The 14,982-nt window shown below is 57.4% G+C and overlaps 1 protein-coding gene across 6 annotated transcripts in view; it reads left to right on the forward strand.

Moving 5' to 3' along the window:
- DAB2IP (DAB2 interacting protein) overlaps positions 1-14,982 on the forward strand; it is a 187,918-nt gene that overhangs the window by 47,740 nt on the left and 125,196 nt on the right. The window lies entirely within an intron of this gene.

The raw sequence follows: 14,982 nt of genomic DNA on the forward strand, positions 1-14,982 counted from the left end.
CTGGACCCTCACTAGGCACTCCCATACCCCATGTGGCCTCCCTGTCTCCCCAAGGGCGAGGGGTTCCAGCGTTCATGTGCTGTGCAGGGCAGTGGGAGCCCACTGACGCTGGAGAATAAATTTGCCATGTTTTGTAGAGCATGCGGCAGCATATTTGGGGGGCTTAATCTTCTTAATAAATCGTTCTCAGATTGTACACTATTAAACCCCTGGAAAATTCATGAGCACGCTGGGAATAGAGACCTCATCGGGAAGGTTTGACATGAACAACCCAATAAACGCAGCTTCTAAATTGGGTCAGGGAAGCCTCCAAGGCCTAGAGAGAGGACATTCCCGCTCGCTTGGCCCTCCCCAGGCCTATAAATTAATCATGCACACAAAGGGGGCCTTGTCCTCTCTTGTCAGGGCCGGGGGTGGTGTCTGTGTCCACTGACCTAGCCCCACTCCCACCTCAGCTGCAAACAGAGCTCCTGGTGAGGCCTTTTAGCTTCTGTGCTTTGTTACTCCTGTGTCTCCAAAGCAAGGTGGGTGTACATTTCAGCAAGAGAGATGTAGGTTAGATAGGGGGAAGAACATCCTGGCTGACCGTGGGGTGGTGTGAAGTCCCGGAATGGGCTGCTCAGGGAACTCAAGGAGACTCTTTTCTTTAGGGCTTTTAAGACCTGGCAGGCTCTGTCTCCCATTGGCACTTTGGGGCCACTGCCCCATGACAGCAATGACCAGAACAGACATTGCCCCAGGGTCTGGTGTCAGGAGCCAGGCTGCAGAATGCCTCCCTCTGGGCCATCTTGCGGCATTTATCACCCACCTGGCCTAAGAGGCCCAGCTGATTAGACACGGGGCCAACATCCTCTAGACCCAAACCCTCACCATGGTCTAACCACATGGCATTTGGAAAAGGGAAGTCAAGTCTCTTTGTGGTTCCTAGGCTGCTGTGAAATCTCAGTGGGTCCCCTCCCTTCCCTAATGTCCTCTGCCTATTGGAATCCTACTCAAAGTCCTGGCCCAGATGCCACCTCCTCTTTCAAGCCTTCTTTGATCTCCACCTGCCCTGCCAGTCAGAATCAGTTCCTGCCTTCCTTATGCTTCCTTTGCCTTGGGTCCTTGTTGGTGGGATCCTGCGGGAGTTCATGTGTCCTACCAGACGGTCGGCTTCCTGAGAACGGGGACTGTGTCTGAGCCCCCTTGGGCTCAGACAGTGTCCCTCACAGGACGGTGCGAGTATTTGCATGGGTTTTCACTGCCAGATCCTGCCAGCTGTGGGAATCCTGGGCTCTTGAACCAGGACTAGGGGGCACAGAAGGGCCGGCACAGGAGGGAGTCCCCGGCAGGCCGTGGCTGACCCTGTCTTCATTCACTTGGTTCTGACATTTCACAAGTCTTTATTCGTTTTTCTCTGAGTCTGCTTAAAGCCCTCTGATTCTGCAGGTCTTTGGAGGAAAGTGAAATGGGCCTCAAGTGTATACATGAGCTGCCTCAGCCCCAGGCGTCCCCTTGCACATGGAAACCAGCCCTATCCTAGCACAAGCCTGGGCAGGTGCAGCCTCTGTGAGCATTTTGGAAGGGGTGACGTGTAGGTCTGAGGCTGGGCAGGCAGTGTGTGTGTGTGGGGATGTTCACTGTCAGCATCAGAGAAAGGAGGGAGGCCCTGATGGGGGGAGGGAGAGACCTTTCTCGGGGGAGAGCACATTTAGGAGGTGTTCCTGGGTAGCCCAGCAGACCATAAGGGGAGGGGGTGGGTCCCAGTGGAACAGGAGAAGGCAGTGGACAGCCCCGAGGGTGGGGGAGCCCTTTCTGGGGCTGCCTCTGGCCCCAGCCCCAGTCCCCAGTCCCCATGGGCTAGGAAGAAGCTATTCCTCCACCCTTGTCCCCGACACATGGCCCGGGCCGCTCCTTGCTGACTCAGGCCTCCGAGGTATCCTCAGCCCCCTCAGCCAACGTCTGGCTCTGGCTGAGCTGCGGGGCCCCACGTGCATCAGGGGCCGTGTGTGTGCGCGCGCGTGTGTCGGGGAAGCTGGTGGCCCAGTCAATGCCTCGGGAGGTCAGCAGGTGGAGAAAGAGAGCCGTGAGACCCGTGGGGTCAAGGAGGCCTTCGGGCTGTTCATTGGATGGCACTAATTCAGTGCCTAAAAATAATCCCGGACTCCCCACAGCACTTCAGAATTTTCCAAGCTCTTTCAGACCTGCAAACTCATTTCAGTCTTCCACAGCCCGGGAGGAAGTGAGTGCCATTCTTATTCAACCACGGGGAAGACAGAGTTCTAGAGCAAATTTGTGGGGAGCCGGCCGCCAGCTGGTGGTTGAACGCAGGCTGGAGCCCGGGTCTCTGTGGCCCCAGGTTCCACGTGGCCTCCTGTAGCCCTGCTGGGACATGGAGTGAGGGGGACATCGGCTCTGCTTGCAGGGCAGAAGGCCGTCGGCAGGTGGCAGAGGAATGGGTACAGTGGGGTATACCGTGGGGAGTTCTGAAGGGGTGGGGACTTCCTGTGGGGCTACTTTGCAGCCAGGCCTTGGGGAAGGAAGGGTTCCCACGAGCAGAGGGCGTGTGGCAGGGGGGTGGACGCAGTCCAAACCCAGGGCACTCGTGGGTGAAGACGGACAGTGGCAGGCAGATTTGGGCCCAGCCAGCTTGTGAAGCCTTGACACCCCCCTGCCCCCCACAAGCCAGAGCTGCTCCTGCAGGGCCCGGCAGGCCCTCAGAGCAGGACAGTCACATTTGGAGAAGCCTGCTGTCGAGGACCCTGTGGGCAGTCCCAGGCGCAGAGGTCTCTGGGGGGGACACACCGTGACCACACCAGCCCCTGGCTGCACCCGAGGTCCCCTCTCCGTCCCCATTCTCCTGTCCCGATCTCCTGCCCCCACCCACTTTTATTCTCCTGGTCGCATAAAGAAGAGAGAAACTTGCCTCTTCAGAAGGCAAAGTGACTGAGGAGAGGAAGACAGTCGGAGGGAGAGAGGTGGTTGCCACGGAAACTGTAAAGCAGAAGCAGAAACTTTCAGGAGCTGGACCGGGGAGGACAGCAGACTTAGTGGCCCCGAGGGCCGCGGGCATTGGTGGGGGGGAACGGGACACCAGGTCAGCCTGCAACGTCCTCTGCTCCGTGCCCCACACCGGCTGGGCAGTGCAGGGATCTGGGCGCCCGGGGGGCAGGAGGGCCGCCTGGTGGCTCCACGCCTCGGAGTGAGGTAAGCAGCTTGTGATCCGAGGAGGAGCCTGGGTTTTCTGTCCAGATCCCCGCACGGTTCAGAGGCACCAGTCAAACTTAGCCCGGAGGAGCACCGAGGTTCCCTGCAGGTCTTTGCATGATGTCTTCCTTCACTGTCAGAACATGCAGAAATGACTTGGCCCCGGACCGGACAGTTTACAAGGCAGCTTTCTGCATGTTGCCTCATGCAAGCCCTGTGATAGTCCTGGGCAGGACAGTGTTCATATTCTACAGGGTGGGAGGATGAGGCCCAGAGAGGGGAAGGGATTTGCTCCTGGTCACACAGCCGGGCACTCCCAGGGATGGGATTCCGACCCCTAACGTGCTGAGCTCTCCCTGTATCCGTGTCACTTTTTTTTTTTTTTTTTTTGAGTGGGTAGCTCTGCCTCGAGCTATGTGCTCCCTATAGCCTCTAGACCTTTCTCATCCCTCACGTTAGTAGTACTTCCTCTGGGTCATTGCCAGTTGCTTCCTGTACAAACCTAGGGAAGTTGCTTCTCTCTGAGGCTTGATTTCCCCATCTGTAAAATGGGCTTATAGTACCTTCGGCCTTTAAAGGTGGCTGTGAGTGAGACTACTCCAGTCAAGCACTTGGCACAATGCCTGGCACAGAGGCTACCCTCGGAAATCTCTGCTGGCTGCACCCGAACCTGGCAAGTACCCAGTGGGGTAAGCAGGGCTGGCATGCGATCTTCTGTATTTCAGGGAAGTTTCTTCAACTGTGAGATGGGTCTGATGAGTTCCTGCCTTCCTCGGGCAGTTAGAGAGGTAGAGGAAGATCCCGTCTGTGGAGTCTATGGAAACCCTCGAGGCTGGGCGGGAGAAGCACTAGAGTCTGCAGCCCAGCCTTCAAACTGGCTACCAGGGCCCCGGTGGGCACTGGACAACGCAGCCTACGTTGTCTCTGCCAGGAGTCTCGCCATTAGGGAGGGCGGGAGGGGAGTTGGGGACCTGCCCAGTTAGTCCTGAGTGCGAGGCTCAACCTGCTCGAGGTTTGGGTCTGAAACGAGCCCTTGGAATCCCACGTGGCCTCGTGGGCCTGCTCCCGAGTTGGAGCCAAGCCTTAGATTTCTCCAGGGAGAGGCCAGTGAGCCAAATGTATCCTGAACCGGCAGAAAGGCAGCATGCTCGGTGTGAAAGGTAATGGGGGAAATTTATCGGATGGGCTATAAATCACAGAACAAAAGCACCGAAACTTGTGCGGAAGAAAATTAGTAAGTCCTGAGCTGTGACTTATTTGGGGGGGGGGGGGCGGAGGGCATTTGGCCCCCTTTGGCTTCATGGGGCTCAGAGGCCCAGAGGTCTGGGGACTCCAGTGCCCGTTCATGTGTATGGTGCTTTCCTGCATTCAGGACTGTGACACGCTTCCCCTCTTGATTGGCAGCCACCACGTGCCGGCCCCGGGCCGGGCACCGGGGTTATGATGTGAGCCAGGTGGGCAGGCCCTGCTCCTTGGGGAGGGCGGCGTGCCAGGAGAGGCAAATGTGACACGAATCACCAAAACACAGATATTATTGCATGATGCGGAGGGCTCCCTGGAGGAAAGGTATGGGCGGGGGGCCCGGAGAAAATGGGGTGGGCAGGCCTTGGGGGAGAAGCAGTGAGGTTGGGGTGGCAAGGGAGTGGTTTCTCCGGAAACGAAGAGGGAGTGGGAGTGGGCCAGGCCGCTCACGAGAGCCGGGGTGGGGGGATGAGCTGGATTGGGTGTCCACAGGCGAGCAAGGCCAGGGTGGCTGGGACAGAGGGCTGCTTTGTGGAAAAGCAGCTTGAGGAGGGGCTGTGGGTGTTCCCAAAGCCAGAGATGGTGGCGACCTGGATTTGAGTCACGATAGTGGAGAGAGGTGGACCGACTCAAGTTAGTCTTTGGAGCTAGCGACAGCCTGCTTCACAGAGGATCTCAGAGCCTAGGAAGCCTGTGTCCTCCGAGTGGGAACAGTGGGGGCAAAGACACAAAGAGAGAACTGGGGGCTGGAGGACTGGGGACCAGCATGGCTGAGGCCACGGCAAGAACTGAGGTCGGGGACTGGGCCAGCACCCAGTGTCCACCCCCTGGGCTGGGAGTAGAAGCCAAGGGCCCTGCCTCATTGCTATAGCATGCCTTTTTACCAACAAAATGACCCAAGGACAGGAGAGGGGAGACCATCTGTGGCAGCAAGGGGTTACCCATTAGGAGCCAGGCTACATGAGGTCGAGTCCCGGGTCTGCCACAATCGCCTTTCTGTGCCTGTGTAATGGGCGAATAATAGTGTCCACCTCTTAAGGGTGTTATATGGACTCACTGACTTAATACTGCCTGCCAGAGAGGAAGCTCTGTGTTGGGGTGATTAACTGGGTCCTGTGTGACCTTGGGCAAGGTCCCCTCTCTGGGCCTTGGTTTCTCCTGGCTGGTCTCTGCAAACACTTCAGGGGAAGGCTCTCTCTGATCTCTGTGGTGCCGGCAAGTGTCCAGCTCCTGAGGGTAGCCAGAGTGCAGCACCAAGCTGGGAATGGGACCGTGTCCCTCCCAGCCCTGTAAGGGGACACCAGGCCTACTGGAGCTGTAAGGGGATATTTTAATCAGCCCAGGACCTGGTGAGGTCGCAGGGCACACAGAGCAGGACAAATGGGGCCAGTCAGGGCTGCTGCCCGACCTGAAGGGACCTGCTGGGCCCCAGAATTTAGATTGTCTTTGGGGAGCTGGGGAGGACAGTAGAAGCCAGGGGCTTCTCTGAGGGACGAGGACCATGGGCAAACTTTGTTGTTCTCCATTCGGAGCCTCAGTTTCCCCATCTGTACTGTAAGGCTTGGGATCCCTGCCTGCCTACCGCACGCGGAGTGCTGACAAAGGGACAGGAGACACGTGGCGGTTGGGAAAAGGCTTATGACACCATTGTTGGGGGCTGGAGTCCCAGAACCCATACAGAGCTGGGGATCTGAGAGAGAGAGAAGGGGGCCAGTGTGGCCAGGGTGAGCTCACTCCCGGCTGGTTAAGAATGCAGACTCCTGGACTCTTCCCAGGCTGGCTAAACCAGACTCTCCCCGGCAGGCCTGGGCATCTGCATTTTAACCTGTTCTCCGCGGCAGTGAAGCATCTCCAACCTGAGAACCCAGGTTCTGCGCCATCCCCTTTGCTCCGGTGGGCATAGGGGCCCAGAGAGGGTGGGGAGGGCCAGTCCACGTCACTCAGCAGATTGGAACCCTGTGCCATGCCACCCTGGGGATCTCAAGGGGCACAGCCCTCCCTGTGGTGGCCCCAGGGCCAAGGACTTTGTCCTAGGGCTCTACAGCCCAGTAGGGGGCAGCACCACGGGCTACTCCAGAGGGCCCCAGGCTGCTCTGTGGGCCCTGGGGCTGGCAGGGCCTGGAAGGAGCCCTTTGGGGAGGGGGAGATGTGGGCCTCAGTGGGAAGACGGGTCTGTGTGTGCAGGGGAGCCCGTGTGAGGGGGCTGGCTGGGAGAGAGAGGACATAAGAAACACAAGGGCAGAGAAAGCAGGTCTAGAAATTTCTGAAGGCTTCTTGCAGCTTCCTGAGGCAGAGGCTACAGGGAAGAGGAGAGGGGCTGTGGGTCAGACAGGCTGCATCGGGGCCTTTGTAACCCAGGTCACCAACATGCGCTCCCCCCCCCTCCTGCCCCCGCAAGTCCCCCTCTTCCCAGCATCCTCTGGGCTTTCTAATAAAGGTCAGCCAGAGGTCAGCCCCCCCCCACCCTAACCTAGGCATTTTAGCCAGGAGAGATGTGGGGGCGGGGCTGAAGCTCAAACTCCAGCCCCAGCCCTCCTACTGGCTCCTCCTTACTGTGCCTGTAATAGCTTCCTCTGCTGCTGGGAACCAAGGGAGGACCCTGGGCAAGTCCCAAGCCCTCTGAGCCCTGGGTCAAGGGTGGACTGACCACTAGATCCCTGAAGGCCTTCTGCAATTCCTAGTTATGGGAAGGCACTGTCACTTGTAGACTTTCTGAGGACGGGGCAGGGGTGGGGGGGGGGGGGGCGGGGACAGTTTGGTAGTGAGCTCCCCATCATCAAAGGTATGCCAGATGAGACTGACTGAATTTTGCTTCCTTTTAGGACTTTGCCTGTGGTCCTGGACCATCCCCCTTTCACACACCTTCTGTCTATGTTAATCATTAATCAGGAGGAGAGCCCCACCTGTGAGAGGGGCGAGTCCCAGCCAAGGGGACTGCTGATTTCCAGGATGACCCTGAACTTGTTTTCCTTGGCCCCAAACTTTTAGCTACTTCCTGTTTGAGCAGGCACAGAAATTCTAGGGCCCCAGCCCTTCCTCCTCCCCTTGGTGGAATTTCCAGACAAAATGCTGTTCCCAGGATGGGGGCAGGGCCGGCATTGTTCTTGCTCTTAAGAGTTGAGGGGTGACAGGTTACAGAAGCCACACTTAATTCTCACCTATGTGGTCCTGGGACACCAGCTTTGGGCTGGGTGGGATCCCCAGGAAAGGCAAGTAAGTGTGAGAATGATGGTTCTGGCCCAGCCTGCCCCTCCTCTAACACCTGCTGTGGTTCCCATTTATGTTCCAGACTGGGCACAGAAGCTCTACGTGTAAGTGCCCAAGGGCCACCCCCCCCAGGCCAACTCCACTTTACAGGAGGGGGACGGGGTGGGGGTCTGCGAATGAGAGGGGACTTGCTCAGAGGCACACCGCAGAGCAAAGGCACTTATTCATCCGTTCCTTTCTTCTGTGCCAGCCCCAGGTTAGTCAGGACTTACAGCCTGGCCTCCTGATCGGCTCCAGGTTGCTGCCTGAGGTCAACTTTGCAGCCTGCTGTCTGTGTGTCCCATGGAGGAGAACCAGGCCCCGAGAGGGGGAGTGACTTGCCCCTGGTCCCACAGCTGCCCTTCTTGAGAAAAGAAGGGGGGCTTTGAGCCCAGCTCCCTCTATTCACCTCATTCCCCAAGTGATGACTGAGTGCTGGTCTGTGCACGGGGGACATGGCTGTGACAGAACTAACAAGGCCCCTGCCCTCATTAGAGTTTAGGGGAAGACAACTAGTGAACAACCGAATACACAGATAAGATAGTTTTAGGAAGCAGGAGGCTGAAGAAAATAAAACAGGGCGATGGGACAGCGTGTGGGGATTGGGGCAGAGGCGCTTGAGATAAGGTGGCCAGGGCAGGCCTCTGAGGGTGTGAATTTGAGCCGAGGCCTGAATGACAAGGAGGAGCTGGCCATCTGAAGATCTGGGGTTAGTGGGTGAGGCAGAAGGAAGAGCACATGCAAAGGCCCTAAGGCGGGACCATGTTTGGCACGCTCAGGACTTGGAAAGCTATCCAGCCGAGTCTACAACTATCTTAGCCAGTGGCTCCCCAAGAAAGCTGCTAGAAAACTTGAAGAATATGGATTCTTTGGCCCTACCCACCAAAATTTGGATTCAGTGATGTTGAGAGTGGCGCCCTAGAATCCGTGTCTGAATGCTTCAGTGTAGTTTGTGGGCATCTAGCCTCGCCCCCCACCTGCAGTCCTGCCTTCTAAAGCCGGGCCTTCCCTTAGAGTTGCAGAGTGGGGATCAGAGAGATCTATGACTTGTCAAAGTCAGACAGGCCCAAAGCCGCAGAGCTAGGCCTAGAGCCTGATCCTCTGCCTCCCTGGTCAGGGTTCTTTCTTTACCACTTCATTTCTCCCCCATGGAAGGGCTGCCTGGGCCTCACTGCCACTTGCATCTACACCTCATACGGCCTGCTCCCGAGACCCACCTCATCCTCTGCTCCAGCCTCACGGGTCTACACACTGCCCCAGCATATGCCTTGCTGGTTTCTACCTCAGGGTCTTTGCTCATGCTGTCTCCCCCTCCAAGAATACAGTCTTCTGTTCTCTACCCAGTCAACTCCTACTCAGGAGTACTCTTCTTCCAGGCAGTCTTCTGGGACTTCTCCCTCCTCTGAATTCCTTAGGGCTGAGTCCAGATCAGAAGGGGTCAGCCACTTGTCCCAAATGCTGCTACCATCTCTCGTAGTCAGTCTTACTGAGAGCCTATTCTGGGCTGGTAACTCTGCTGACCAGCTCTGACTAAACTGCTCTCGAGGAGCCTAGAGGAGTCAGAAAAGAAACAGCCCAGAGGGGCAGATGTTAGTCAGTTTACATACAGGGTTTGGATTCGCTATGCTATTTGACCTTCTACAACCTCACAAAGTGTAAGTATCATTAAACCCATTCCGTAGTTGAACTGAAGGCACAGGCAGGTGAAGGCACTAATCTGGGCTCACCCCAAATCCCATACTCTTTGAGCACCCTGCTTAGACGGGAGCTTCCTAGAAGCTGGCTCCTGGGCCAGTTCATCTGTCCTCCTCAGTGGGATCCTGCAAGGATTGAGCGAGGCCCCTCCTGCCTGGAACCCAGGCCAGTGCCGGCCATGAAGTGGTTCACAGATGACCAGGCAGGCCTGCCTGGGAAGGGAGGGGCCTTTCTGACCTCACACTGGGACCATATGCCACCCCCTCTGGTCACCCAGTGGGTGTGGAGCTGTCTGGGCCCATCAACTGGAAGGGGAGGACGAAGCCCGGAGACCTGGAGCCTCAGCCCCAGGCCTGGGCCCAGAGAAGGAGGGGTTGGGGGCCCACCTGGAGCTTGGCAGCATTTCTGGGTCAGGGCAGGGGGAGGAAGTCCAGGGAGAGAGCTGCTTCAGGCCTGGCCATCTGGGTTGAAATGCTGGCTGCTTGGGTGGGGGTGAGGAAGGAGGGCTGGGGCTGGGGCCTGGAGAGTGGATCCCAGCCTCCCCCAGCCCTGGGACTGGAGCCCTGAGCTTCGGAGGCAGCCGGTCTGGAGCAGAAGCCCAGGGCACCTGTGGGCAGGAGGCAGCAGGCATTCTGGGGGAAAGGGGGCGGTCCAAGGAGTCAAGGGGGAAAGAGGGTCTTGGCAGTTCTGTTTAAGTCCCAAGGTGGCCTTGCCCCCAACACTCACGTGTGACACTGGGCGAGTCACAACGTGTCTCGGCCTCCCTTTTCCATCTGCAGCGAGTGACACTGCCGTACCCTGACTGCTCTGTGCTGGGGTGTGAGGGGCAATCAGACCCCTGATGGCTGGGGAATTGATGCCGGATCCGGGCAGCGTCCCTGGGGCAGGTGGCTGTTCTGTGAGGCCTCGGCTTCTCCAGCTCCATCACCCACTCTGCAGGTTCCTGCTAGCTCTCCAAAGTCTCCTTTGGAGACTCCTGCGCAGTGTTTGCTATTGAGAATGAGCCAGGATTTTAGGACAGGTTGTTGACGTGTACAAAGGAACTACATCTTCTCTGGGCTTCTGGAGGACAGGAGGGAACATACAGGTGCTGGTTTGAGACTGGGGGAAATTTCTAGATCCTGATGGAATCCTGTGGAGGTGGGCTGGGCTGGGCGGAGATGGAGATGTCTCATCTCTATTTAGCACATGGGAATCTGAGGCTCAGAGATGTCAAGAGGCTTCCTTTAAGTCACACAGCACCCAAAGACACACAATGACCCTGCCGACTGGCCTTGTGCCCCTGTTAGGGCCCTGGCGTCTCCCAAGGCTCACCCTCAGTCCTGCTTTGAGTGACTTTATTTAGAAAATATACTCCCCAAGGGCTGTGTGTGTGTGTGTGTGTGTGTGCAAATACCCACCCTTGACCAGGCCCCCCATTCCCTGTGTTGAGAGGGGCAGAGTCATCCAAGTCTGGGGTCGGCATGGCCCTGACGGGGCCATTTTCTGGGAAGGATGTCAATAAAGTTGTTGGTGGCTTTCGGGAGGAAGTCTGGGGAGCAGTGGAGGTGTTGGACAGCTGGCTGGACCTCGAGTGTGACCTCGCAGGGCCTGTTTGCAGCTTCCACTGTGTGGGGAGAGCCCCTGCTCCCCCACATCCTGATGAAGGTCCTGCTCCTGGTCCAGCCTTGCTCCTGGACGCGTACTAGACGCTGGAAGCTGTCATTGCTCGCCAGACAGGCCACCTCTCCAGGCTGAGACTCATGACCCTGACCACTAGCGCCCCCCACCGCGGCACCCCCATCCACACCCCTGCCTGGGACATCAGCCACGCAAAGGTCGAGGCTGGCCCGGGAGGCGGATGTGTGCCGGACTGCCTGGCTAGGGACTTCCCCAGGTCACTGCTGCCTACCCCCGTCCCGACAGGAAACCTGACAGGTCTGAGCCCTCCAGACACCCATTGTGTGGGGCCTGGCGTGGGCTCCAATGTTTCCCCTTGCAGGGCTCCTAACCCTCTTCACCTCCTCCTGTTCCTTGTCAAAGCTGGCTTTTATGGAAAGTTCCAGGCTGTTGCCCCTCCTCCCTCTCTGCATTGAAGTCCTGCTCAGCCTTAAGAACTTTGCTTTTTCCAGCTTGCCTGGGTTCAAATCCTGACTCCTAGTGCCAGCTGTGTAACCTTAGGGAACTTACCCTCTCTGGGCCATCAATATTTCCTGTAAGCTGAAGGTGGTAACCACCCGCCTCTTAGGATTGTTGTGAGATTTAATGGGATCCTGTGCGTTGAATGCCCCAGATAGGGTCTGGCATACAGTAAATGCCGAATACGGTTTATCAGTATTAAATCCAAGCTTCATCTTCAGACAGACCTCTCCAGGCCAAACTTCTAGCCCTCCTCTGTGGAAAGTCTTGGACTTCTGGGGTCCCCTCCCGGTGTGAGCCCCTCTCCTCCCTGGATGGAATCTAATGTTAGGTGACGGGTTCTTCTTGCTCTTTCCTCCTGGGCCAAATGGCCCCTCAGTAAAGGCCATGCCCTTCTGCCTCGTGCTCACCTCTGTCCAGGGTCCTTTGTGGGCAACTGAAGGCTTTTCAGGAGTAATTCTGACAATATGCATTTTTGTTCCTCTCTCACTGACCTTAAACCTAATACCTCAGGAGGATGGGAGAATGCGCTCGGCTGGCCCCCTCACTCTGCAGCTGGTGTCCCTCCTGACCTAACAACCCCCCTACCCCCACTCCAGCCAGTGGTTTACCTGGACTTACAGCCCAGCTTTAAGGCCGCCAACCCCCTCTTCCCAGCAGGGTGTTATTCTCCTGACATCCAGATGCAGATTCTTTGGGTCCATCTCTCCTTGGTCTTCTCCTGTGTCCTCATTATACAACCCAACTGGTGGGGTGTGGCGGGGGTGGGGAGGGTCTCTCATTGGGCTCAGACTGCTTTAATGAGGTGACGTTTCAGCTGGCCCCTGAGGGGTAAGGAGGAGTTCACCAGATGCAGAAGGAAGAGCTTCATGGCAGCCATCTGACCAGCAGGGCAAAGGCAGAGTGGGAATGAGCGGGGAGACTTTGGGGAGCAGATAGGTAAGGGTCTGGAGTGGGCAGGGGTGCAAGGGGAGGTGGCTGCTTTGTGACAAAGCTTGGTCCTTTTCATTACTCTGTGAGCTCACTTTTGGAGGCTTTAAGGGCACGTGGGGGGTCAGATCTGATTTAGCTGGCCCCTGTCCCTGTGTCTGCACTTACTAAACATGTAGATTCCCAGGCCCCATCTGGAACCACGGAATCAAGTGTCTCGGGGGAACCCAGAAATATCTGTGTTTAATGTACTAGGGTGATTTGGAGGCTCAGGAGTGTGGAGGCGGCAGGCTTGACCCCGACCCAAAGCAGCAGGTTGAGAGGTGGGAGCTGGGCCTATTCAGGAGCCCCTCTGGAGTCCAGAGAGCAGTGGAGAACAGACCACCGACAGACGGCCAGCTCTGTGGGGCCCCAGCTCACAGATCAGCAGGGCCTGGGAAGCCCATGCTGGCCAGGGCAATCACAGAGGGCTTCCCCTTGGAGGGGGAATATTGCAGGAAATGGTGGTGGGGAGGGTGTTTTCAAATGCCCCTCCTCTAGGCTGGGTGGCCTCCAGAAAGGGGACTGCTCCTGTTTAAAGGGAGGAGGCCGCAGGGGCAGTGAAAGGGGGTGGGTGGCTTGCTCCACAGCGGGATTGATTCCAGATGCTCTGCTGGGGTGTGCAGGGAGCAGCCTTTGTCTGCCTGCCTGCCGCCCTGGGGGTCCTGGGACAGGAGGAGGGGCAGGGAGCCCAGGCCCCTTGTCTCCTAGGTCCTGCTCTGCCCCCTGCCTACACAGTACTCAACTGGTCGCTACTCCCGACCCTCCCGAGGCCTGTGGAGATGTTCAGCTTGCGTGGTTGGCAATGTCCACCCCATCCCAAGGCCAGGAATGCAGAAGCTTCTTCCTCTTCAATAGCAGACCCTCTTCCCTCCACAAGGTAGATAAGTTGGGGGCCCATAGCTTCTCCTTGTAGGCGGGGAAACTGAGGCACGGAGAACTTGAGAAGCCCAAGCATAAGCCGAGAGACTCTGCCTGATCTTTGGAGCCCAGCTGTGCTTACTGACGACGTCCGGAGCTCCTGGCTACTTCCCCCCTCCCTCTACACACAGACAACTAAATCTGCTAGGTGGGGATGCCAGGTCAAGACCACTTGTCTCAGCCACTGATAGTCTATTGGCAGGGAACCTCTCGTCCTCTCAAGGGGAGGCCAGACCCTGGTTGATCAGGGCCTTCCTGCTTTGGGAAGGAAACTGGGCCTGATGAACTCCAGGCTCTGGGTACAGGACCGATGCCCCCACCCTGAGCTGGACTTCCTGGGAGCCTTCCACCCACCAAAACTGGTGGACCTGGCTGCAGAGGTCATTCTTTCTGGAAGTGCCAAGGTGTGGGTAGGTGACTGCAAGAGGCCAGAGGAGGATGCATACAGCTTTTCTCTGGGGCCTCTGCTCTGGCAAGGGACGCTCCTGCGCAGTGTTTGCTATTGAGAATGAGCTAGAGCAGTGCTTAACCCAAAGGAGGTTAACGGTGTCCTTCCAGGCACCGTGGTTTACCATCTGTCCCAGGGACTGGCCGGCACTCTGGAGAGAGGGGCCAGCGGGGGTCTTCGGACAACCTAGATTGGGTTTGGAGGAGCATACCCCTCCTGCCCCTCCCCCCTGGTCCTGGGAAGGCGCCTGGCTTCCAGCTGTGATCCAGGCTCTCCTGACCTGGGGGCCCTCCCCCCTGGCTGAGGGAGCCAGGGAGGGGGGGCTCTTTGTGAGGTGCAAAACGTGGCCTGGATTTCTGCCGAGACTGCCCCGCCCCCATCAGGGCCCCACCTTTCTGTTCCGGAGAACTTCCAGACTGTCTCCAGCACCCACGGATGACTCTCCCTCAAGCACACCCCTAAAACTGCGTGTTGAGAGCCCCAGGCTAAGACCACTTGCCTCTGCCGTTTTTCTGTGTGACTGAGGCCAGTCAGCCCTCCCTGTCAGGGCCTCAGTTTACCCTTCTATACTTGAGAGAATAAAGCTCAGGCAGGTGGTTGTCTGCATAATTTACAAGATAAATGCTGCTCTGGGGGCAAGTAGGAGGAGAGAGAGAGAGAGAGAGAGAGAGAGAGAGAGAGAGAGAGACAAGCAAGGGCCAGGATGGTCGGGGAAGGCTGTAGAATTTGGGCCCTAGAAGGATGGCCTTTGGCAGGGCAGACCCTTCTGGGAGTAGCACAAGGAAGAGTAAGAAGGAAGGGAATAGTAGGTGAGGCTGGAGAATGGTTGGGGCCAGATGGTTGGAACCCCAAATACCAAGGAAGGTTGTCTGGACTTGGGGAGCCATGAAGAGTTCTTGAGCTGGGGAGTGACTCAGAGAAGTCTTTCAGCAGGAGGCAATAGAGAGAGTTGGCACCTCTCGCCTCCATCTCCTCGAGGGTTGGGATTCTTCTCCAGGCTTGCCAGAACTGCTGTGAACGCCCAGGGGGAGGAAGACCCCACCGCATCTGTGATGTTCTATTTGGGGAGTGGTCTAGATCATGCCCCGCAAAATGTTCAGATTTGGCAAAGCCTGCCAGATACACAGGTGCTCATTACCTCTCTCTCCTGTTTGTGC

This window comes from Mirounga angustirostris, unplaced genomic scaffold (genome assembly GCF_029215605.1).
Source record: "Mirounga angustirostris isolate CCGP_5_RB_7025 unplaced genomic scaffold, mMirAng1.0.hap1 SCAF_15, whole genome shotgun sequence".
NCBI classification, from domain to species: Eukaryota; Metazoa; Chordata; class Mammalia; order Carnivora; family Phocidae; genus Mirounga; species Mirounga angustirostris.